The sequence below is a fragment of the Carassius auratus genome, unplaced genomic scaffold, assembly GCF_003368295.1.
Source record: "Carassius auratus strain Wakin unplaced genomic scaffold, ASM336829v1 scaf_tig00022085, whole genome shotgun sequence".
Classification (NCBI taxonomy): Eukaryota; Metazoa; Chordata; class Actinopteri; order Cypriniformes; family Cyprinidae; genus Carassius; species Carassius auratus.
Window position 1 is genome coordinate 74,305 of NW_020525163.1, and position 24,394 is coordinate 98,698.

Below are 24,394 nucleotides of genomic sequence, written 5' to 3' on the forward strand. Positions count from 1 at the left end.
GAGCCTTTCTTTAGATGTTGGCGAAAATGGCACTCGTCTGACGGAGTCACCCTGTGTGACCGCATTACTGCAGTGAATGAAATGAAAAAGTCATAATCAATGAATAATCCACACTAGTGCTTATTAAAGGGTTAGTTGCCCCTAAATGTAAATTGAATTCACTTTAGCAAATTGATTCATTTGGATGGTATTTTTTAAGGAACCTGTTCAAATTCTTCTGTCATGTGAACGAAGTCATTTTAGGAAGTGCTAATACTATACATAGAGGTAATCACTAATTACAAAAGAAATTGCAAGCAACCAACTTAACAATTTTGGACTCCTTGTGATGGACTGACTATCCTTTCACTTTAATATAAGGTAAGGTACACATGGTTTGTGAGAAATTTTGACTGAATCACTGAAGAGAGTCATTTTGAAAGAGTGTTTAGTTTGTGAATCAGACATCACCAGTTGTTTTTGGTTTTCAATTGTTCTGGGGCACACTGATGTTTGATTGTGTGTGAGAATTTGGAGCGGGCATATTCCCTGGCACTCTTAAGTGGGGCTTATACTGATTTATCTTCCAATCTGTCTGGGCCAGAGTGGTTCACTGTTGTTTTTCTGTCATTGTGGTTTTGTTGTGAAATTGTGGGGTTTTTGACGGTCCATGCCAATTTAACTGTTGGACTGCGCCATCTCCTGCTCGCGCGGGGGGTGGTGAGGGTATAATCCGCTTATACAGTGACATTGTTTCGTTTGTTGTACTGACCTCTCCTGCTGGCTGCACATGCAGATGATCAAACATCTACGAATGCCAGTGTCTGCTCATGCTCGCAAACCCACACACACATGAACTGTCAATTTGTGGCACAGCCGTGTGTGCTCAGTGGTGTGTGTTCAGGTCAAGCATTAGCCTAGTTTACAGTCATTCACTTTTTACTGAGCCGAGGTGAAACCTAACGCACTGTGTGTGTGTGTGTGTGTGTAGCCTGGAGGCCAGAGATGGTCATATGACAGATGGTAGAAAGACGTCTTTCTTTAACAGAGACAACAGACTCTCAGTGCTGAAGCAGCTGATGTTAACATGAAAATGAGAAGTTATCATTTCATTACTGAGCTCATAAAGATGCGTACAGCTCGACCCTGGCCAACTCCAACACAGTCTCACCTGAGCTGCATTACTGAGCTGGCAGGACACACTGCAGGCCCAGCTGTGTGTTAGCAACATCTGCTCTCCAGAGAAGGAGAGCAGGAGGAGGAGGCGAAGAAAAGAACTAGAGCGTGTCGACAAGAGCCTCCTGATGCACACAGACACACTTTACACTGTATTTGCAACATGGCTGTTTGAATCTATCGATTCACTAAAGAGTCAGTTCATAAGAGTCATTTGTTTGTGAACTGGACTGCACTGTTGACACTTTGTGACACTATTTGACACTGTTATACACCCTTCTTATCTGTATTAGTTATTTAATTATTATAACTCATTCAGATATTCCGTAGCTCACTCATCCACAAACTCATTATTTCACTGTCTGTATAAACTGAAATGTGTTGTACTGGCGAGTGTGTTGAATCTGTACAGATATCTGTACTGCTTCTTTCTGATTCACTGACATTCACCCCATTCCTCTCAGACAGTCTCTCTCTGTGTGTTTGTGTGTGTGTGTGAGAGTGTGTGAGTTAGTGATACTGAAGACTCTGTATCCACCCTGTGCTAGTACAGGTGTGGAGCTGCTTGTTTGGACAAACGTGTTCTGGCTACTAACTCGTGTCAGTGTTCAGGGCCAGTGTGTATATCTGTGTGTGTGCGAGCACTTTCACGTACACTCTTTCTTTTCTAGTTAAAAGTAAATGTGGCATGTTTGACTTGTGCCCTCTGCCTCACCTTTATCTGATTCAACCTCTCTCTACACATCAATCGCTCATTCCTGATCTCCAGTCGTCTTCCCTTTGGCTTGCACCTTCCTCCACGTCTGCCACACCTGAGGAAGCTCATTACTGACAGTCAACCTCCAGTGCAGAACACCCCTCTGACTCATCCCTCCATCAAACAGACAGACAGACAGAGAGAGAGAGACAGAGTAAGTGAGCTGAAAGACACAGTGAAGGAGAGAATATTTTATATAAACTGTGTTTGTCCTCTAAGCCCAACAGATGAATGTGTGTGTGTTGCTTCTTTTGATTGTGTGTGTTGTGAAACCAGTGGTTCTGTAACTGGTGGATTGTGACCCAAAATTGGGTCTGCCAATTGCAAAGAAAAATGAATGCTAAGTGGAAACAATTAAGTGACACTATATTAAGACACTATTAAATCAACCTTATCATTGTACTTAGTTAGGGTTATAAAATAGTCCTATATCATTTAAATGGGAGGTAAAACACTTACTTGATTGAGTTGTGATCTTGATGTCAAAGGTTACATGTTGAAAGTCTATAGTGCATTGATGCAATCAACCAAACCAATCAGACATAGAATCACAACATTACAAACTTGTATTTAAACCAAATTTTCTTTTTTTTAAACACAGCAAAACTGACCACACAGTGGTTAAAGGAGAAAGAGGTGAATGTTCTTGCATGGCCTACTCAGAGCCCAGACTAAACCCCCCCTGAAAATGTAGCTTTCATTACAGAATTGGACGGCATAGATGAGGTTGTGACACCAACAGACATTTCTATCCAGACAGAACTAGATTTCTCAGAGGATGGCTGAGTTAACTGCAGAAAGTAGTTAATTTGTTATTCAGACCGACATGTTCGATTCAAACAGGATTGAAATGACAAAATATATCTGTGAAACATGACTTTACTGACATGAGAGAACTAGATTCAATAGGGCTATAGTTTTTTTCAGAAAAAGTTTCCCATACATGAAGACATGGAGCATTTTGATACAATTTTTGAATGATATTACAGACCTGCAGTGAGAGAAAAGAACAGCCACGTCTAAGAGTTGTTTCTCTGTCTGTCTGTGTGTTTGGGCTTTTGTGTTTCTTCTCTTATAACACCTTGAATGCAGTGTGTGTTTGTGTGTGTGTGTGTGTGTGTGTGTGAGAGAGAGAGAGAGAGAGAGAGAGAGAGAGAGAGAGAGGACTGCAGCAATCGCCTGACCCTGCATGAGGTTATAATACTGGTATAGATTGTTTCCACTGCAGTGATCTGGACATGTATGTTTATTAATACATCACAGGCAAATAACACTACTTTTAAACTAGCGTTTAACTAATTTGTCTACTCTTTTAATTTCTTCATTCGTTCTTTACTTCTTTTTTTCTCAGAAAAGCTGCATCTTTAAATTCCTTTGTCCTTTCCTCCATTCTTCCTTCCTTCCTTCCTTCCTTCCAACATTCCTTTCTTCTCCGAAAAGCGGCATCTTCCATCCTTCCTTTCTTGTTTCCAACCTTTCTTTCTTGCTTCCTACCTTCCTTCCTCCCTTCTCAGAAGAGCTTTCTTTCTTTCTTTCTTTCTTTCTTTCTCAGAAAAGCAGCATATTTAAATTCCATCATTCTTTCCTTCCTTTCTTAAGGGTGTCTTCAAGATCCTTCCTTCTTTCCTTCATCCCGCTTTTAAAGCGCTGCTGCATCGGCGATACACATTTTGGCTCTTGCTGTTATCAATGTCCCAGTGGTTCTACTAAAGCTATAAAAATGTGTTAAAAATACATCAAAATATATTTCCCATCGATAAAACACTTGTTTCAAATGAAAATTGTTGAGGACCCTTGCACCAACTTTCAAAAAATGCATCATAAAATTTATTGAAAAACAAAACTAGAAAATGATATATTATTCATTGACGACGCAGTCTGTTGAGCATATTAACATCTTACAAGTTCATATCCATCAAGTGCTCAATCGGTGCTTCTTCTAGTGTATAGACATCCTGGCCGTTATATCGTTGTATCAATACTGTTTCCAAGCAGTCTGAATACACTATAATTTAATCAACCAATCACGTGTCCCATTTAACACATCAAAGTAAGAGAGAGGAAAGCATACCTACCCCTCTGGTTTCCCTCCAGCCAATCATGTCAAGCAGGAGGCGGGGTTTAATGTAGTTGCAGTCGTATCTGTTCTGGTCAATGAGCATGCTGCAGTCGACTGCATAGTGTGTGTGTGTGTGTGTGTGTGTGTTGTCAGATCATAGATTTGTTTCATCACTGCTCACAGTCAGCGGGAACAAATGAGTGTGAATGAATGAACGTGAGCTTTTTTCTTATTGGCTCAACCCCATATTTTCTCTCCCCCTCCCCTCCTCAAAACTACCGCCACATCTCCCCCTTTTCTCCTCCCTATCTCCCTCATGTTCCCTCCCAGTCACCGCATCCAGCAAAATCACCCCTTCATCACACGCCAGACGCTAGCGTGTGTGTGCGCGCATGTGAGAGAGAGTGTGAGTGGGCAGCACTCCGGCAAGACGTGTGTGGCGAGAGAGAGAGAGAGCTAGAGAGAGAGAGGACGAGGAGGAGAAGACAGGGCGATAGGTGAGAGGGCATGTAGTAGATGAGTGTGTGATGAGAGGAGATGGGGGGAGCACTCGGACGGAGAGACGGCAGAGAGCGGAGGAACAGGAAGCCACGCAAGGACGCTAAGAAGTCCAAAATCAACAGTAAGGTATCCCATTCTCTCTCTCTCTCTCTCTGACACTTCTCTGTGTGTCTGTCTCTCCTTGTCTGTCTTGTTTAGATTGTGTAAGTGTGTGTGTGTGTGTGTGTGTGTGTGTGTTGCACTGCATTCCATCAGTGTGTGTATGTGGCTTTATAGCAGAGTAACTTCCCTTTGAATGAGTGAGACAGTTTGGTACAGGGACAGAGAGACAGGACTGGACGCAGGCTCAGCAATAAGGATTTTTTTCTGCTGTCATTGTTCATTGTTCAAATTTTGTTTCCAAAAAGCTATGATGTAACTCTGGGACAGGTGTAAATTCATACACACAGTTTTGCTTGCATGCTGTGCGAAATAGAACTGTTTGCTCATCATTTTGTAGTCATTCTTGCAATTTTCACTTCCTTTTCTGTGCAATTTATTGTGATTATCTTGCCAAATTTTGGTAAAATTAATCATTTCGATGTATTAGCTCCAACACTGATACCAATTTAGGTGTGCATTGATCAGTGAAAATCTCCACAAGAACCAAACAAATCCACACAATTTGCAAATATATATATACCATATATATATATATATATATATATATATATATATATATATATACCATTTACCATTTACCATTTTACCATTGAAAAAATAGCAAGGAAAAAATAAAAAGCAAAATATCGTCTTTTGTGTTCAATAAACTCATACAGGTTTGGAACATGTGGAAAGTGGGTAAATGATGACAGAATATTTATTCTGGAAGTTAACTTATACTTTAAAACTTAGAAATGTTGCCTTCACAAACGATATAAAACAACTTAAAATTCATGAACCATTTTTTATAGTTTTAGTTATTATTAACTACACTGCAGCTTATTGTTTTGTCTCTTTTATCAGCATGTGTTCAGTGTAGCATAGAATGTCAAGACAGCAGTGGAGCTCCAGTGTAAGTGTGTGTGTGTGTGTGTGTGTGTGTGTGTGTTTAAGGTGTGAACAAGAACAATTCAAGCGTTAAAGTTTTGCATCAAGCATTTTCAGTGTATTTCCCACATCTTCTGCTGCTTTTCATCCGTATTTGCTCGTCCTTTGAATGCCATGCCCAGAATTGTGATTGCGTCTGGTACCTGAGTGCTGATCTGCGGTCTTGACAAAGATGACACTGGCTGTGACGATTTATCGAGGTGCTTGTGCGATGGTATGATCAGACAGAATGTGGAGGTGTAGTCAGTCACAGAGATGACAGATTTGGGAAAACAGTATTGGAATATTTGGGAGACACTTTCCTTTAGGGACTTGTGAGAGCACACAGGTGACTCTGGGTTTCTCCCCTCTCTTGTTATACTGTTGATTCCATCCTATACTAACAGACCACCTTAACACTTTTGGGTGATTGGATCACTATCTGGACCTCAATCAAGTCAAGTGTCAGTGCACTTACTGTATGAAATCTTTATATTGTTAAAAGGTTTTGGGTCTGGAAGATTTTTTTTATGTTTTTGAAAGACTTCTCAACAATACAGCCTCACTACTATGAAATATATATATATATATATATATATATATATATATATATATATATATATATATATATATATATATATATATATATATATACATATATATATAATAAATTAAATACATTTTTAAATTTTAATGGAGTTTAAAATAACTATTGTATATTGTAATTTATATTTTTTTTATTTCTGTTTATTAAAAAGCTAAATTTTCAGCAGCCATTAACCTTATTGTTATTATTGTCATATTAACTTTCTTATTATCATCATTGAAAACAGTTGTATTGTATAATATTTTTGTAGAAACTGCTAAATTATATTTCAGGATTCTTTGATAAATAGATAGTTCAAAAGAACATCTGTTTGAAATACAAATATTTATTTTTTTCTTTAAAAAAGCAATCTTAAATTCCCCAAACTAATATGGAATATTAGTGCATATATCTGTCATTGTTTTAATGTTCCTGAAAATTATATAGTTTATGTATATAATTATCTGACATTATATCATCTATAATTACCAACATATGCTATATATGTTTATAAAGATTTAAAGAACTGAAGTCATGTACAACTGACAAGCAATAGTTCATCTGACATTGTTGAAATCTCTTCTGAAACTCTAGAAGAGACATTACTAGGGTGTTTAGATGGAGAGCCAGTTACTTTAGGCAAATAACTCAGTTTGAGCTCATTTTGATTTCATTTATAAAAGTGAGATCTGTTTCATATCTCAAGTTGTTTTTCTAATGTACTTCTTTTTTACAGGAAGCACTTGAAATTGTAGCGTAATGTACTGTATATGTCTGTAAATATGCATGTCTTGGTGTGTTAGCCAGCACTATATTCACTCTACACGAGAGAGTCATTTACTGTAAAACTAACAGAACATGAACTAGTTTGCTCCATATCTGCCAGCTGCGACTTGCGACCTCATCCAGTGATGTTCTTCTATGTGTTGCTCTGTGATGTAGCCTACTGTATAGTTTGTGATATGTATATTAATGCTGATGAGGTTTGAACCTACAGTAACTTGCCTTGAGTTTTCAGTTGTTTTCCAATGCGGTGTCTTTGTGGTGCAAGGTTGCTGGTTTGGGGCAGAACTGAGCCACGATTGAGCCCTTGAGTGAGACTATTAACCTCAGGTTACTCCAGGATGACTGACCCTGTTATATGCCACTTTTAATGATATCACCTGCTAAATTACTATTTATGTATTTATGAGGGAGGTTTTTGAAATGCATGTCAGGTTTTCAAGACAGGGTACATATTAACATTAAATATTAAAGGTTATAAAGTGGAAGGTATAGTTGTATTCAGTGGATAAGTTCTGTTAAATTATTTTGAAGTGATTTTGAAATACAATGCATGTGAGTTTGGAGAGCGAGCATAGAGCTGTGAAAACTGTCCCATCCACTGAGCTGTCCCGGGACTCTTTTATCGGTTCTGCCCAGAGGCTGACCATTACACGACCTAATTAAACCAGAGTGAGGATCAGTACAACCACAGAGAACTTACACATCAGCTGCCCATAACACACACACACGCACACACACACACAGGGCTTTATTTCATCAGTATTTAACCGTTTAGAATCACTCATGCAACTGGTGCACACTGATAAACTGTATTCATAACAGTTAATCTATCATTATACAGCTTCAGACAATTCAGGACACATCCAGGACACATCTGCAGTGTATAATGGAGAATACTTCATATAATAATTATCAAATTACAGCTGAATACGCGCAGCTCTAAACATTCGTTGCTCATAATAACTACCGTTTGACAATCGCGAAAGGTCTAATGGAACTAACTGTCATCTTACATTGGCAGCTATTACTTATAAATGTAAAAAATAAAATAAAAATAAAGTTATGCAAATTATACACAGGAGCCTTTACATGCAGCAAAAATAATCTATCCATCTATCAATCTCAGTCTATCCATCCATCGTTCCTTTGTTTTATCTCTCATTTCGTTTATCCATCCATCCATTTATTGGTCCATCAATTCATCCATCCATCATTCTTATGTTTTATCTGTTGTTCTTTCTTTCCATTTGTCCATCCATCCATCCCTCAGTCCGTCTGTCCATCCATCCATGATTCTGTCAATCCCTCCATCATTGTAACATTTTATTTGTTATTCCCTCTGTCTGTTTATCCATCCATCCATCTTTCAGTCCATCCATCCATCATCCATGATTCTGTCAATCCCTCCATCATTCTAACGCTTTATCTGTCATTCGCTCTGTCCATCCATCCATTCATCCCTCCATCATTCTATTGTTTTATCTTTCATTCCGTCCATCCATCAATCCATAAATTAATTCATCAATTAATCTGTCTATACATCATTCAATCCATCCATCATTTTATCATTCATTTCATCCATCCGTCCATCCATGCATCAGTCCATCCTTCATTATAATGTTTTATCTGTCATTCCATCTGTCCGTTCGTCCATCCATCCGTTATATAGTTTTATCTGTTGTTCCATCAATCTGTGACATTTTTAGTTCTGTGTGCTGTTCCACATAAATCCATTTTATGTTCATAAGACATGTATTCTGTTTTATCTTTCAGTTTAATTTAAAGCATGGCATTTTTGGTGCACACAGCTGGAATTGTTCAATGATGTTAATATGACATCAAAATAACAGGCATGATGATGCATACTGTACCTAAAATCAGACCACCATAACATACGTTATAAGGATGTGCTTTTTTCCTTATGGCTGCTCATATATCTTCTGGCATGAATACATCTGTCTTTTTCTCTTTCAGACTGCAAGAACTGATGTGTAAGCCTCACTACTATGAATTAAGGTCATGCAGGGTGTGTTGAGTGTAACTGGAGGAAACAGCAGTTATTTATGCATTAGGAACTTTTGCACTGTTGTTTTAGCACGTGTTTTACAAAATGAAAGTCTCCGAAAGAATATAGTGTGCAAAGTGTATGGACTAGTTTGATGATACTTTTATGGTCTTTTCTTAAGTTTGAAAACGGTTCCCATTGAAAATGGTGATCTTTTTTTTTTTTTTAAGAGGAAAGTAAGTCATAGAGGTTTGGAACAACATGTGGTTGAGTAAATGATGATAAAATGTTAATTTTCAAATGAACTATCCCTTTTTACATAAACCAATAGTCGTTTATTAAATTGAGTGAAACCGATACATAAGAGCACCATCTTTCTTTCTCTGTGCACCAGTCAGAGGTTAATGGGCCAGTTGTTCATCCATAAACTGCACCAATGAGAGTTTAAGCTACTCTTCTTCTCACCTGTGGACAGAGAGACAATTTATATGGAGTCTGAGAGAGAGATTGTAAGTTTGTCACCATTTTTTGTTACCAAGAGGACTCGCTCCTGAAGTCCCATTAAGACAAATGGACCTCTCAAGGAGCCGTCTGTCAGGCATGAAGGGCTGGAAAGCGGAGCAATAACTCAACACTAACTCACTGAGGAATGGGGAACTGACATCTGACCGCCAGCCTGCCAATCTCTCGGTCAGTATAACAGACAGCACATATGCCATTTACAGTACATGCCACATTAACACCAGTGTGCCAGCGGTCCGTTTCATTACGCGCATCATTAGAACAAATGACAAGCATTATGAGCTGCGCTAAATGCATCATGGGAAGACTTGGATGTTTTTTGGATGCCATCAGATGTGTAAGCAGATTTGGGACACATTGTTATGGAATGTGCCGGCAGTGATGGGTGTTTTATGAATATTGATGGGAATGTTATGCTAATGCTGGATATTTTACAAATGGTAGTGGTTTATTTTATAGGCGACGTGTAATGTGCTGTGTTTCCACTTTTGGATATGTTATGAGTTCTGCAGGCTATATTAAGAAATATGAGGTATTGCGGGCTATGTTATATTTTCATAGTGAGAGCACATTTAAGTTCACATTAGATGTATAATGGGTAAAATGAGTTTAAAACAGGAAATGTGTGAAATATTGTCCATAGTGCTGGATATATGTTTATGGAAATTATAGGAAGCAAATGGGGTTCTGTAGGATGGATTATCTGACATAGGTCATTAGAGATTTATGATTATGAATACTGTGGAAAGTAATTTATTTGATGTATTATGGCTATTTATAATAGATTATGGATAAAATATCCACATGTATACATAATGAATCGAATGATGTGCATGTGTGGTTCATTAACAGTCATAATAGATATAATATGAGGAAAGTGTAATTTTTTTTTTTTTTAAATGTATGGAATATTGTGTTGGATAAACACTAGGCAAAGCGAAGTATATTATGTACATTATATATATATATATATATAATGTACATATAATGGTAAAATGTAAGAAATATTGCGGACAGTGTTACATATGTATATCGGTAGGATGATGTTTATGGGAAGTGTAGGGAATGTTATGGACCGTGTTGGGTATCTATTGGCTAAGATGATTTATGTTATGTGGGGAGTTTGGGGAGTTTTTGGAATGTGCTGGATATATTTGGACGATAGGCAAGTGTATTGTGGGAGTGTGTGGTGTATTTTTGGCTGTGCCATTCTCTGCTGGTTGGGGCTATCAAAGGCACATGATGGCAATGCTGACTCAAGCTTTTCTCTTTCTGTTGGTCTGTTCGTGATCTGATGAGCGAAGGCATTCCTTGCGTTCCTTTACACACACACACACACACACTCACACACACACACACACAATATTCATGTGTTTGTGTATACTGAATGCTAAAGTCAGCAGTATGTGGAGTGACTGCACTCAGCTTTATGACTGCAGTGAATGGGTTCATATTTATAAATCACATCAATGCCACGCCTGAGAGAATAACCAGACCCTGTTTACATAGCATTTCATCACTTGCTCACCTGTGGATCCTCTGCAGTGAATGGGTGCCGCCAGAATGAGAGACCAAACAGCTGATAAAAACATCACAATAGTCCTCTATTAATTCGCACCACTCCACTCCCTCAATTAAAATCTTCTAAATTGAAAAGCTGTGTGTTTGTAAGAAACAAAACAGTTTTGAAATGTTTTTGTAAACGGTGCTTGATCTTTGCATATTTGTCTCCTGATTCAGGTCGAGATGACTTTTTCACTGGAAAAAACAATATAATGGATCGAGGATGCATATTTTAGCGGAAACCAACAGGTTGAAGTTTAAACTTGAAATTTAAACAACACAAATCTTCTCAATTGACAGTACATTAATTAATGGACTGGAGTCTTATTCCATGTTACTTTGTGAAATTTACTGGCAAATTCTGAGTGAAGTTAGTGTAGTAAACCCTACACCAAATGTTTTTCAGTGTATTTGGCAACAGGTTTTTGTGTGTGTTTGGGAGGGGCTGGCCGCTGGTGTGGTCATTCAGAGTGTGTGTGTGTCTCTCAGTGGTCAGTCAGAAGCAGTATGCCATGTGCTGTGGCAGAGCGATGGGGATCTCTAACATAATGCTGAGAGTAGAAAAAGAGAAAACCACCCACCATCCAGCCATCGAGGTCAGAATGTCACGTCAAGTCATTCTTTCTTCGTTTTTCTTGTAGCCGAATCTGCATATGCACCTGAACATAACAACTCTGACTTCAGACTAGACATCAAGAGGGACATGAAAACACAGCTGATAGTGCCATAGAGGTGTTTCAGCTCCAGTAGTTTAATTACAGATAGCAGTCATGGCAGATTAAGTTGAATTATTGTGTGAGGTTTGGGTGGATGTGTTTGAGTGTGTCTGCTTCAGAAGTCGAGCAGTCTTCACTCTTAGTAGTATCTGTTGTTTTTGGATCAGGCTGCTGTTCTGGATTGCTTAAAGGGATAGTTCACACAAAAATAAAAAATCAGTTATCATTTACTCATCCTCATGGGTTTTGGGGTTTCTGAGTATATATTCTCACATAGTGAATTATAAACCTAATCTAGCTTGTTAATAAACCTGGCATTGTATATTATGAATATTGTAGGCTCTGTGATTAATTGCTCTTCATCTGTAAGTCACTTTGGATAAAAGTGTCTGCTAAATGAATATCAATGTTATCAAGCTTTGTTGTCAAGAAGTAAAATGCCAAGTTGTTTCTGTCATTTTCTGTTTAAATGAACTCAAACCTCCACTGTAATTGAATTGCTTGTTTCAGCTGAAACATCTATCTCTGTTTGCGTAACTCTGCTTAAGTGTATCTGTGTGTGTCAGCACATGACAGTATGCTGCTTCATATGTCACATGACTAACAGAGGAAGACAAAGCGAACACAGCTCATGACAAAGGCTTCTGTGACAGCAGCGCGTGTAGTATGCAGTGTTCATGTGGATCTGAATGGGACTCTTTTACTCCTACTCTCAGCATGTGTGCATGTATGGGATTGTTTTCACTGATGATAAAAAAAATATATTATAATATTTCGTGAAAATGGCATCTTTGTCCATCATTATGGGCTAGATGTATTTTTGAACAGTAATGCTCGTTTAAGGGAAGTAACAATGGGTCGCATTCACTAATAACTGCATATATAAGTGCACACAGCTCGTTTGGAAAAACGATATATAATGGAAGTAAATATTCTACTTTTTTTCAATTATAGATATTCAGTTGTATGTCTTTGTGTGAAGCTCGTGGTCAGTAATTTGTTTTTAATTTGTTTAAAAAAAAAGTGTCTGATGCTTACCAAAGCTGCATTTTTAAATCAAAATATATTAAAAATTGTATATTATTACAATTTAAAATATCTTCTTTTTCCATTTTAATATATTTAAAAATGTAATTAATTTCTGTGATGCAAAGCTGTATTTTCAGCATCATTACTTCAGTCTTCAGTGTCACGTGATCCTTCAGAAATCATTCTAATAAGCTGATTCGCCACTCCAACAACATTTCTTATTATTATCTTTTTTTTCATACTGCATATTTTTTTTAAATATATATATAGATATTACATATAAAGATTAAAAGAACAACACTTATTTGAAATCCTTTGGTAACATTATAAATGTCTTTTGAACAACTTAATACAGCCTTTTATTTATATATGGTTTTAAAATGACAATATACCATTTAATTATCAAAGTGCACAAAGTTTCCTGTTACAGTTAGAGAATGGAAGTGAAGTGGACGTGTGAGAAAGACTCAGTGAGTGTAAAGCTCGTTACAGCAGCAGAACAAGAGCTGTTAAGGTGAGTGATGTGTTGACATTAGGTAACCCTAGCAACGCCACTCATCTTTTGAAAATTAAGAGGAGCTAAATTATGGTCATGAATCAGGAATGTCATTGCACATGGATGTAGTACTCTTTCTCTCTCTCTCTCTCTCTCTCTCTCTCTCTCTCTCTCTCTCAATTCAGTTAAAATTTATTAGCATGACTGTTTAACACAATGTTGCATTAACATATATATATATATATATATAACAACAGCATAAATAAGGACTTACATAATAATACATAAAATCCATCTAAATAGATGAAAAGATAAAGTCAGTATCGAGTTAATCATGTTCAACATCTAATATTGTGAATGTTTAATACATATTTTGCAGCTAATGTAGCTGTGTTGTCATCTTTTCCAAGTAAAAAGGGCATTTTCTGTCACTAAGTTCGGTAAATGATGGGATCAGGGATTCAAATCTTGGGAGAAAAGTTCCCCTCACTTTGTGATATTTAGAACAAATCAGCAGAAAGTAAAGAAAATTTTTATTTGCTGATTATTTACTCACCATCAGTGCATCCAAGATGTAGATGAGTGTGTTTCTTCATCAGAACAGATTTGGAGAAATGTAGCATTGCATCAGTTGCTCATCAGTGGATCCCTTGTAGTGAATGGGTGCCGCCAGAATGAGAGCCGTCTCATCACAGATCAAGCATTCCTAAACAAATATACTGGTGGATGTGAGAGGACAACAGGGAATGGACTTATTCACTGGAGGAAGCATTATTATGGATTATGGGATTTATTGCTTACAAACACATACAGTACTGTAGCTTTTTCACTTCGCAAGATGTTAATCAAAAGACTAGAGTGGTGTGGATTATCATGATGTTTTTATCAGCTGGTTGGACTCTCATTCTGATGGAACCCATTCACCATTCATTGTTGGTGAGCAAGTGATGGAATGCAAATATGTTCTGGTATCTCACAATATCAACTAAATCTTGGAAGGCCTGAGGGTAAATATTCAGCAAATATTCATTTTTGGATGAGCTGTTATACTTTAATACTTCTGTTCCATAAGGTATGCATTACATTTAGCAAATGTGACAGTAATATATATTTATTTCAAATAAATGCTGTTCTTTAGAATTTTCCTATCCTTGTTCTACGCTTTTCCTGTCCTTTTCATCATGATCCCTCACATCCATTTTCCCTGTTCTGTCACTTCTTCTCTCTCTCATGTATGGCTCATGTTCCTGCATATTTCATACCAACACACATACAAACCCCAAAACAGTGGACTAGGCTCTTAAATAATATACAATAGACCTCTGCCTTAATGCTGCAGCCTTTTTCCCTATGATAGCAGGGATTATAGAGAGGGAGTGTTGCTGTGAATCTGACTTCTTTGGCCAGAATGGTTGTGGCCCCGCTCTGTGTGGGTCACTTAGTTAAGTGGTGTGGCAAAAATTGCCCTGCGGGTGCTGACTGCCCTAACCCAGATTCAGTGGTATCCAAAGTACAACACAGCTGGGCTCTGGGGGAAGGGAACTACATCTGTATACTCCGGCATAGCTTGCATTCGTAGTGTAATTCACTCATGCGCTGTGGGAGATGAGTGTACACTGACTAGACACGTGAATGTAGTACATTTGTTTTGGGATGGCCCTTTCAGAACAAGATGCTGTGCCAATTATCATTTTTTGTAAGACTTTGAAAAGTAGATATTAGTTCGAAAAGAACCCAAAGAGAAGGTTTCATGTTCATTGGGAAGCAGAATGTTGTTTACTTATTATTGTTGTTGTTGTTTTATCTGCAGGGGGTGCAGCTGAGTTCATCAGTCTGGTTTCTGTTTTATAAATAAAAGTCTCATTAATTTATGATTTTTTTACTGTAGAAAACTGGATTTTTAATGATTCTGCCATGGTTTCTGAAACCAGTAATCAGTGGTATATTCTTTTTAGTTTAATTTTATATATATATATATATATATATATATATATATATATATATATATATATATATATATATATATATATATATATATATATATATAATTATTTATTTTTATTTTTTTTATTTTTTAACTTTAAATAAAATGTCATATATACCTAATGACATTTAATTTAAAGTCATTTTATTTGATTATTTGTAGAGGTAGATCAATATTGCATTTTGCCGATATCGATAGCTAGGTTGGACCACACTGGCCGATACCGATTAATTAACCGATAGTTTTAAAAATGGATACTGAACAAAAACTTACATTTCATTTAAAGTCATTTTATCTGATTATTTGTAGAGGTCGACCGATATTGGATTTCGCCGATACCGATAGCTAGGTTGGACCACGCTGGCCGATACCAATTAATTAACCGATAGTTTTTAAAATGGATACTGAACAAAAACTACAGTACTGAACCATACTAATAGTAGTAGTAGTAGTAAAAGTAGTATTAGTATTAGTAATAAAAGTAATAATAATAATAATAATAATAACAGTAATAGTAAATGTTGTAAAAAAAAAATATTTCCTAATTCCGTTATTTAATTTTTCCTGGATTTAGTTTTCTCCATTTAAATTTTTCTCCACTCCTTTTTAATAGTTAAATTAAAATGTATTGATCATAAAGCAGGTCTATTTAATTAAAATCATGAAACCTATACATTTTAAAATCAAAAATTAAATGTTTACCAAGTTCTGAGCTCTAATGTCACATAGTCAGTGAAACAACAATGGCAGCCCATACGGATAATATTGCCTATGGATGCAGTGTTTATTTTTTGCAGTGTTTATTTTCCGGGTCCAACATGCAGTGTGAAAGGTGCTTAGGAGAATTCATTATGTACATTAACAATGATTTAGGGCAAATATAATGTTATTTAATGGAAAACTATGTGAATGGCGCTCTGAGGTGCGGCAGGATTTTCTGTCTGAAGTTTTTCGCTCTGTTCAGCGTGCAGCGTCACGTGTCTGAACAAACAACATGTGCTGTCAGTGATTTCAGCCACTAGAGGCCGCTCTCGCACTGTATAATAAATACAGAATCTTCTCAGCCGCTCCAGCAAGTGACGAAATGCGGAAAACTATCGCCATGGATTTTTGTCGATAACCGATTGTTCCAGCAATCAATTATCGGTGCCGATAAATCGGTCAACTTCTTATTATTTGTTACTTAAATTTTACTTTCACTGTTATGATTCATAGTAGAATTATTATACCTTACCTAAATAAATTAAAAGTGCTTGATTTGAGAAGTTTGCTTCCAATAAAAGGTTGGGGATTTGAAACTCATAAGCCCCACCCATTTCCATTCAAATTGTCATTGTCATATATATATATCAGAACAAGTTTATAGTTTTCAGAGACAATAATGTTGATTTGAGCAATGAAAAAGATGCATGATGGGAATTTGAGTTTGGAGCACTCGAGAGTTAAATGATTCTCACTTTCCCATTTCAACTGCAGCTGAGAACACATTGATGTTTGTTTGGGCTGTAATTGTCCTATATATATAAAAAAAAATTTTTTTTGTTTTTTTTTTTGTTTCTGTGGTCAGGTTAAACAAAATGTAATGTACTTATACATAATCATGTGGTCTTCCACTCTCTTTGGCACAAACATTTGGTGTGTCTGTGGAAGCTGCGGATTGTCAAATCGTTTCTTGGAAGCCAACGAGATTTAATTACCCTTCATTTAATATCTGCTGCTGGTTTGTCCCTTCGCTTTGGCACTAGCTTTATTTCAGTCAGATTGCTTGACTAATGGCTCCCCTTAATATGATCAGGTTAAACCGAAGTTCTCAGCGTTCTTCCATTTGCAGTCATTTTACAACATACAATTACATTCACATTAATGATCTAATTTCTCTTCCTTGTGTTAATGTACAAATTCCTTGAGATGTGAAATGAAAATATTGTAGTGTTGGTTTGCTTGTCATAGAGTGAAGATTGTATTCTGTGTTAACTTAATCATCTGTTTAGTATAATTATAGAAGCACAGCGAATATTACAGACGTTAGTGATCTCATCATGCTATTTGCATGTGCGTTGGCAGTGATGTATCCTGACATGTATATGCTGCATATTGTGGTGTAATAATGTTTGAATTATTATATTAAAGTGAACATACTTTAACATAATCTCATATCATTTTCTCTGAGGCTCAGATTAAGTTGCGTAAATTATGAACAATGGCAGGAGCAAATTGTTGTTACTCATGAGCTGTAATTGTGGAAGTTGTTTGTACAGTTTATTTTAGACATTATAGCAGTAATAGAAAAGCCTTCACATGGTTGTCAACAGCAGTCTCTCTCATATTAGTCACAGCCCTGAATTTTCTTTAGATCTGAACTCTTGAGTTCATCTGCCCCTGCCTAACAGTCTGAATGCCAGCATGTGGCCTGGCATTGGAAATCCTGAATGGGTGAGATCCCAGTTTTGAAAGGATGCCATGGCTTGGATGGTGATCCTCACATCTGGAGATCATCTCTGAGCATTCATTCGGTCTAAAAGAACCAGTGTCAACCACTCCAGTATCTGCACAGATACAGCCATATTAGACGGTCATAGAAAATTGAGAAAATTATCCAAACAAAAACATTGCATTTATGTTCTCAAATGATCTTGATTTTGTTTATTTTTGACTAGATGTATTTGGATTGTAGGTTAGATAGCAGTTGGTTTCATTAAACCTATGCAGTTAGTTGTATCTGTTTGAAGAAAAAAAAAGCCCCGCCTGATTCAGAACAAGTTTATAGTTTTCAGAGACAATAATGTTGATTTGAGCAATGAAAAAGATGCATGATGGGAATTTGAGTTTGGAGCACTCGAGAGTTAAATGATTCTCACTTTCCCATTTCAACTGCAGCTGAGAACACATTGATGTTTGTTTGTGCTGTAATTGTCCTGAAACGTTAAGCAATAGGTTCATTTTGCAGTCCTGAAACGTTCATTGATTTTACAGTTTTGCCTCTTGTTGCTTGTAAAAATGTTTCCTTGCACTTTACTCGAGGGCTGCTGTTTTATTACAGATTCCATTCTGATGTATTTCATCATTTCGTTGTGTTACACTCAACAATATTCATCCACATAACACAGGAGTTGCTTCGTTGATGCAACAGAGCGGCTGTTAAAGGGATAGTTCACCCAAAAATTAAAATGTGATGTTTTATCTGCTTACCCCAGGGCATCCAAGATGTAGGTGACTTTGTTTCTTCAATAGAACACAAACTGATATTTTTAACTCAAACCGTTACAGTCTGTCAGTCTTATAATGGAATGGAAGTGGATGGGAATCTGCTAGAAAAATATGAAAATCCTAAAAAAGAAACATACACAAACAAAATCAAATTAAACCCTGCGGCTCGTGATGATACACTGATGTGTAAAGACACAAAACGATTGGTCTGTGCAAGAAAAAGAACAGTATTTATATAGGTTTTTTTTTTTTTTTTTTTTTTTACCTCTGATTCATGCAATGTCCAAACTGTTAAAACTCTCATGAGCACGTTCTCAGCATCAGGCGCATTAGGCATCGTCTTCTCCTTGCTTTATGGTGGATCGCAGACTTATAAGTGCATTACCACCACCTATTTATTAAATGGACCATTGACACTCCATCTAAATTCTCAATTAGGAGTGTCAATGATGTCAATATAACATTTCCTATTATCATTAGCATTTAAAACCATTGTGCTGCTCAAAAACATTTCGTGGAACCTGTGGTACATATTTTTTTTCTAGGATTCTATAAAGAATAGAAAGTTCAAAAGAACAGCATTTATTTAAAAATAGAGATCTTTTGCAACATTATAATTGTCTTTACTATCACTTTTGATGAATTTAATACATCCTTGTTTTGTTCCTAAACTTCATGGTTGCGGACGTAAAAAAAGACACAACTATTATGTCACCTTGGGTTTTTATGAACAATTATTGCTAGTAAAAACACTGGAATAAGTAGCTAGAAAAACAAAAAACAAATCCACCATGCACCTTTAGCAGACTTGTAACTTTCATTATCCATAATATCTTTCAGTCACTGTTAAGATATGAGCCATCCAGCAAACTTAATTGATTCAGGTTTTAGTGCAAGCGAGGCAGTATTTGTACTCTAGCTGAACATCAGTGAAAATATTATTTAGTATGTAGTGGGAAAAAAGAGAAAGACAGAGAGAAACTGAGAGCTGTAATATTATATTATGATTTGTTCTTCTCATAGCTGAAAAGCTGTTTGGTTTTCCACCATCCAATGAGATTATGTGCATCAAATAACCACTTGAGGTTTAACACTCGGCTCACACACAAACACACAAATCTCTCTCTATCTCTCTCTGCCAACAATTCTTTTGTATTACATCTCCATAACAACAGCCTGAGTGGCCGAGAGCAAGAGAGGACAGAGAGAGTGAGTTTCTAATATTCACCGCATGGAAAGGCGGAGCTGCGGAGAGTATGTGCGAGTGTGTGTGTGTGAGAGACGGAGGTGCTCAGATTAGTGTGCCGGGATGGAATCAGGGCGGTGTGATGACTTGAAGCACATCAGAGTAGATGAAGACGCATGAGATCAGCTAACACCACACATGGTGAGAAACCCACGCCTTTTACTTGATTCTGGCAGGGGACAGGTGTGTGTGTGTGTGTGTGTGTGAGAAATAGAGAGAGAGAGAGAGAGAGAGAGAGAGTGTGTGTGTGTGTGTGTGCGCACGTGTGAGGGTGTCTGTGTGTTTGGCCAGCTTCGATCTTCTAAAGGGTTTTTATGTAACAGGCTGCAAGACCAGAGATGGTAAGATACTGTAGTGCTACACTAATGTCATGCTATATGTTGCACTTAGCCGCATGTGCTGGACTTCTGAAAGGAGAAGACAAACTCTTTGCATTTGCATTTGAAAAATAAGTTTCTGATTTATTTAATATTTATGTATTTATTTATTTAGCTTAAATGGCATTTTGAGTTCTGGTATAGCATTTACATTGCACTTATGAACACCAAACCAATACTTTAATATTTGTGTTTGTTTAAATTCGTGTACTATTACTATTATTACTAATATTTTAAGTCTCAAAAATTCTATGACAAGCTTTTACATGTTTCAATTCTTCAATATTATAGCTGTAGTAATACTCTTTTTTGTTGTAAATATTTACTGTTGTTTACTATTATTATTAATACACTGAAAAAATACTTTGGGGAAAAAATGGGGGAAATGTGTTTTACTCAGAAATAATTAAAAAGATATGGAAAATAACATGTTAAATTAACATGGAATTTTTGAATAAAAATAATGTTCTATATTCTATAACTGGTGGTGGATGAGGAGATACCCCCTGTCTATGTAAAGCGCTTTGAGTGCCTAGAAAAGCGCTATATTAATGTAAGGAATTATTATTATTATATATTGTTAATAGGGCCGGGACTTTAACGCGTTAATTGAGATTAATTAATTACACAAAAAATAACGCGTTAACTAACATTAATTAATTACAGAAAAAAAAAAATTCCCTTTGGATGAAAACTTATTTTTGCACCGCGGAACGTTTCTCACTGGATGAGTTTCGGCGGACCGATTATACTGAAGCACCAACTAGCGTTCGCGTATCACTGCAGCAGCACATCGAGCCTCAAGTATCACCTAAATGCAAAACATATAGCAGCTAGCATGGACTTTACACTTTATGTTGAACTATGTATTATTTTGTTGGTGCAACAGTTTATGTTGAACTCTTTATTGTTTTGGCCAAGGTTATTGAGAGTTGGACTTAGTATGTTATGGCCTCTGAAGCAACAGAGAGATGTTTTCTAATAGTCAGTGTTTCCAATGTTCTGAATGTAATTGACAGTATTGTGTTTTACTTGGAAAAAAAAAAACACTTTACAGAAGGTTCCAGCACCTATAAGCTTCCTGAATTTCTGAAATGTACTATTTCTAAATTGTTTCTAAATATGCTATTGCTACACTTCAAGGCAAAAATTGCACTGGTCTGCTAGACTTGGTTGAACAAAAATAAACAATATTTTATTGCTTAAGCTTATGTATTCAGTCATTATTCAATGGTATACTATAAATCCATGTGAAAAAAAATTACTTCTCACTGTTCTCAGGTCAAATATTTATATGCGATTAAAATGCGATTAATTTCGATTAATTAATTACAATTAATTTTTAATCGAGTCCCGGCCCTAATTGTTAAACATACTCCAATTATCTTTTATATTTTCTTTTTATTTACAACTTCCTATATATATATATATATATATATATATATATATATATATATATATATATATATATATATATATATATATATACTTTTTTTGTTGTTTGTTTGTTTCTGTTGTGACCAAAAATTACTTTGCCTGAGTGGGTGATTATTTTACTCTGTAGTTAACATGTTTAAAGTAACATACTATATATTAAAACCACATCAAAGTCTCATCAGTTTTATGATGATAAGTTTTTAATTGTCGCATTAAATGTGTATTATAACTGTACTGTGTTTTTGTTACTATTGACTGTTAATTGACTATTTTCGTTAATAGGCACCTTCTTTTTGGACCATTAGTTAAGAAGCCAATAAAAACAGACTCAGTCACAGATAATCATTTCAGGTTTATTAAAATTCAGAAGGTGACTTTGTCTAAGTGTGTTGTTTATTCTGTTTAGTCCAGCCATGTCCACTAGTTTGACCCATTGAGACTTGCTTTGAGGAACGGAGGTGAACAGTGGAGACGAGGATCGTCACATTAGAAGTAATCATCCAGTCATAGTGATGTGGAGGCATTGCTTCCTCTCACATAACTTTTTGATTGTAATTTGCCAGTAACTCTCAACCACATTCATTACATCTACAGTCCTCCGTGGAACACAAAGATGATATTTTGAAAGGATTTATATTTTTGACAAAAAAAGTCAGTGGGGTCCAGTGTTGCATGAACCCCAATATTCTTCAAAACATCTTCTGTTGTGCATTTGAGCTGTAAAGTTATTTAAATTGTTTTTTTAACAGTGAAAGTCTTGTGATATTGCATTGCATTGTCTTGCCTCAGGCATTGTTATGCCACAGATGTAATGATTGAGCATCTGTCAGAAACTCTCGGCCAGAACATCACTCTAATGGTACTTGTTAGCCAGTCCTTTCCTTTGTTTCCATTCTTATATGATAATGGTTTGTGTGACAGGTCATGAAAATATACTGGGTTTTGGTTAAAATAAAAAATAAAAAAACCCGGCTGTAGCTGTCATTTGATTTCCTCTTCAAAGTAGACTCCGTCTTGTGGAAATGTTGTTTAGTGGATTTTGAAATATTGTGTTGTATGATATTAAACAGCAAACTGTGGATCAGGATTGCAGCATCAGCAGATTTTCTAATGTATTTATTAAGGCTTTCGTCTGCGAATCTCCAAAAAGCTCAAATTAAGTCCTTTCTGTGGAGTACTGTGGAGCTTTATTCCATCTCTGTTTCTTCCGCTTGGGAAAACTCGCCTAGTTTTGCTTTTATCCTACTTTTGCATTATTCAGCTTGCATCACATCTCTCTCCGTTTCTCTTTTTCTCTTTTTTTTCTCATTCCCTCAGGCTAACTTGAAGAAGTTTATGGAATATGTTCAGCAACGGAACATTGAGAAGGTATCAAAGTTTGTGGAGAAAGGGCTCGACCCAAACTTCCACGACCCAGAGACCGGAGGTAAGCGACACCAACCTAACTCAAAAAGTAAATTCACTAAGATTTTCCAAATGTCCATCTTTGTGTGTGTGTGTGTGCATCAGCGTACGTGTTGACTTTACTTGGTACTATTAAATTGGTGCCATGACCTGATCTCTCAGCATTTATCTCTTGGCTCTGGGTCAGTCAAAAGCAGCTGAATTTGAAATGAAGCACTCTTGCATGCTGTACGCTAATAGTGGGGATCAATTTAAACCATATTTGTGTAGTTGTTCAGTTTGATGATCTTTTTGATCCCCTTAAACTGTCAATATTAATGGTAAAATGTGGAAAGGTTGGTTTCACCTCATTTGATATTTAAGTGTACCGATTGTTGTTTCCTCCAATTATCTTTATCACCTTTATTTTTGGTTTTGTTGAAAATGAGAAGTTACAATAAATATTAAGATAAAATATATATTTAGTAGTAGCAGAAGGAGTATATTATTTTAGATTTTTACATCATCTGAGTATTTTGTTTGTGTTTTGATGAATTGTTATTAATTATACATCAATGTATTTTATTTTAGGTTAATTTACTGCTAGCTAACTTGTATTAAAACATTTGATATTAATTAAAATTCACAAAAAAATTTAGTTGGCATCACACACCATATCAAAAAGGCTACTCATCGCACATCATTTTGCAAAATCAACTTGAAGGTTGATTAAAAACCATGATTATATCTTATTTCAGACATTTGTTAAAGGTTTTAACATAAATTAAATAAAATAAAATAAATAGTTTAAAGTAATTTCCTTCTTCAAGTAGTTAAAAGCATCCACAGAGAATCCCATTTACATGTGTTAAGGAATCATTTTCAGTCAATGATTTTGTCAGAAATTTTAGCGTCAAATGTCACCTGGTGATCTTTTTCAGGGTTATTCAGTACTTAAACACTGAGAACTTGTATCTCCTAATTTCAGTTTTCAATTAGAGTTAAAGAAAGGGACAGATTGTTCTGCATGAATGACTATAGCGCAGTCACGTCTGACCTCTTCCAGTGCATTCTGGGAAGATAAGATCACCTTCATGCAAATTCTCTCATACTTATTCAGATTTATTCATGCATTTGTTTGGAACTGCTCAGAACTGACCTCTGGCAACAGTGATGGACAGGAATTGAAGAGCTGGTGTTTGTATACACGCATGCAATTGTTACAGCCAGAGCAGCCGTGACCTCCAGCTTGTGCAGCATCTCAAAGGCAGTGTTAAGCTGTCTGGAGACAGAAGCTAAACAATTTGATCACAGTCCATGTATCCCTGATCTTTAAAAGGAAGGTAAAGACCGGAAGAGAAAGATGGAATCAAAATACAATAGGCTTAAAAAGACAGTTCACACAAAATATGAAAGTTCTTATGTTGTGATCTTGTTTCAAACCTGTGATTTCTTTTGTGCAACAGAAAATGAGATTTTTTCCAAACATTTCCGTGGCCATCAAGCTCAAGCTCTAA

General features: G+C 36.3%; 1 pseudogene; it reads left to right on the forward strand.

The window, feature by feature from the left end:
- LOC113077286 (SH3 and multiple ankyrin repeat domains protein 3-like) overlaps positions 1-24,394 on the forward strand; it is a 79,818-nt pseudogene that overhangs the window by 35,242 nt on the left and 20,182 nt on the right.